The sequence below is a fragment of the Myotis davidii genome, unplaced genomic scaffold, assembly GCF_000327345.1.
Source record: "Myotis davidii unplaced genomic scaffold, ASM32734v1 scaffold647, whole genome shotgun sequence".
Taxonomy (NCBI): Eukaryota; Metazoa; Chordata; class Mammalia; order Chiroptera; family Vespertilionidae; genus Myotis; species Myotis davidii.
In genome coordinates, this window is record NW_006298634.1 from 326,735 (window position 1) to 329,801 (window position 3,067).

Here is a 3,067-nt window from a genome sequence, read left to right on the forward strand (position 1 = left end):
TCTGTCCTGCATGGTTTCTGTTGAGAAATCAGCTGCCAATTGTATGGGCATTCCATTGTAGGTACCTAACTGATTTTCTCTTGCTGATTTTAAGATTCTCTCTTTGTCTTCAGCCCTTGGCATTTTAATTATGATGTGCCTTGGTGTGGTCCTTTTTGGGTTCCTCTTGTTTGGGACTCTGTGCTTCTTGGACCTGTAAATCTTATTTCTTTCACCAGGCAAGGGGAAGTTTTCTGTCATTATTTCTTCAAATAGGTTTTCAAAATCTTGCTCTCTCTCTTCTTCTGGCACCCCCATAATGTGAATGTTGGTACGCTAGAAGTTGTCCCAGAGGCTCCTTACACTGTCTTCATATTTTTGGGTTTTTATTTCGTTTTGCTCTTCTGGTTGGGTGTTTTTTGCTTCCTCACATATTCAAATTGTTGATTTGATACTCTATTGTTGAATCCCTGTACATTATAATTCTTTATTTCAGTCAGTGTATGCTTAATTTCTGACTGGACCTTTTCCATTTTTTTTGGAGGTTTCTAGAAGATTCTTGAGTAACCTTCTAACTGTGGTTTTGAACTATATATCCAATAGTTTGCTTTCTTCCATTTCTTTCATTTGTGACATGTTTCTTTGTCTCCACATTTTGGCTGCTTCCCCGTGTTTGTTTCTGTGTATTGGGTAGAGCTGCTATGTCTCCTTGAGTTGGTAGAGTGGCCTTGTGTAGTAGGTGTTCTATAGGGCCCAATGGCTCAGCCTCCCCAGTCACCTGAACTGGAAGCTGTAGGTGCATCCCTTTGTGGGCTGTGAGCACAGTCTTGTTGTAGTTGAGAGTTTATTGCTATAGATGTCACTGGGAGTAATTGATCTCCAGGCCAATTGGCTGTGAGGACCAGCTGCAACTACAGTAGGACAGCTGCTGTATAGGAGACACCCCTATGGAGCAGGACTTGCTTCAGTGAGGCTTTGATGGTCACTGAGTCTGCCCCTTGAGTGTGTCGATTATGGATGTGTAGAGTTGTAATCTGGTATGGTCCTTACACTGAACACTGGGTACACTGGCTCTTGGGTTTCCAGGGAGGTGCAAAGTCAGCCACTGCCTAGAGCCACCCAGCAGGAGCTACAGAAAGATTTGCAGATTCCTCCTCTCTCTATTGGGTATGGAAGTGCCCAGATGAGGCCCAGCTATGAAGCAAAGCAGGCTGTTGCTGTTGCAGGGTCTTGGGCCTTTTATTGATAGGTTTGGGGTTCCCTGACCCAGCTGCATCTTGTTTGACAGATTTTGCCCTGAGCAAGGAAAGGCCATTCATATGCAAAAGCTGTTGCAAGCAGCTTGGGTGGGGTTGTAAATGGGATGGGGTGGGGTCTTAGGGAATCACTAGGGTGGAGCAAACAGAAATGGCTGCCAGTCAGCCCTGTGACCCGGGAGGTCCCAGCATAGGAATAATGATCCCTGTGAGCACCTCCATCTGGGATAAAGCTGCCCCCGAGTTCCTGCCTGGATGCTAGACAATCCAGTTCCTCCTCATATGTGTCTGTGTTCCCCAGAGCTTTGCCCTGGTGCTGGAGCTCAGAGGAAGTGGGACCTTGTAAGTTCAGTTCATGGTGCCGGCCTTTTAAGAGGAATAGCTGCATCTCCAGTAGCCTCTGTGTCACTGAGCCCCAATCTGCACTGGTTTTTACAGCTCATAGTTCTTACTGCCCATAAGGATTTCTTTTCCCAGCTCTGGGACCCTGAGCTGGGGGTCTGGTGTGGGGCTGAGACCCTTTCCTCCTTTAGGCAGCCTCTGCAGAGAGGATATCCCTCCCGTTCTGTGCTTCCACCCCTCCTACCAGTCTCAGTGTGCTTTCTTCTTTACTTCTCTAGTTGTGGGACTTCCATTTAGCCAGCTTTCAGGCAGTTCTGGATGATGATCTTTCTGTATTTTAGTTGTAATTTCAATATGGTTGTGGGAGGCGGCGAGTACTGGCGTTTACCTATGCTGCCATCTTCAAATCTCCCAATAGTGGCATAATCTTATAAAACATCTTAATGGAGGAGACTCTGTGATGGCCTACCTCCAATAAATGAAAGCTCTCTGGACCAGGTGAGTTTTATCCACCTGAAGGACTGTATCATTCTCAGGACCCATCCAAGAGTTGAATGCATTCAGTTATTCCTTGGGAACAGTCATATTCATTGTCAGCATTTTTTTAGTTATGTGGTCACTCCTTTCTGGCCCAATTTGATTATCACTTTTCTGTTTAATTTTTGATGTCTTGCTTTCTTTCAGCTACTGTTACTATTAATTCTCAGCAGCCAGAAGAATCGCTTTGTCAACTCAGTTTTGGAATTGCTGAGTTTTTAAAGGTTTAAGATAATTTCCCCCTTAATTGTTGATCTTTTCAGAGCTCTTCATACTCAAATATACTTTGTGATTCTCTATGAGAGAAAAATTATGTTCAGTATTTCTTGACCTGATTGAGCATAGAATTTATTTTTTGAAAAAAAATGTATTTTTATTGATTTCAGAGAGGAAGGGATAGGGAGAGAGACATACAAACATCAATGATGAGAGAGAATCATTGATCAGATGCCTTCTACAATCCCCTACTGAGATTGACCCCAAAATCTGGGAATGTGCCCCTGACTGGGAATTGAACTGTGACCTTCTGGTTCATAGGTTGACTTCAACTGCTGAGCCACACCAGCATAAACTGAAGAAATGTGATGGGTTTTCAGCTACAGACACTTTGATGACTTCCAAAGCTGTTTGGAATTGCTATCTTCAAGTAAGATTAGAGATATATTGTCAATCTTTTGCATAATATTTTCTATTATTAGTTCCTAGTTAAAGCTGCTGTCAGGGTTGGCCAAGGGTTGGTTTACATGTCATTGCCTAATCCTTGGGGAAATGACAATGTGACATCTTTATACCACTTCATTAAAATATTGCCAGTGAAAAAATAGTATCAGGTGGGTAGTGGGTAGCAAACTAACAGGGTGAATAATATCTGTTACTTTCAAAGACTATTTGACTTGGCATCACTTGCCTTATTCCTTTTGCTGAAAATCTCTAAAAATTTTTGAGATGCCATG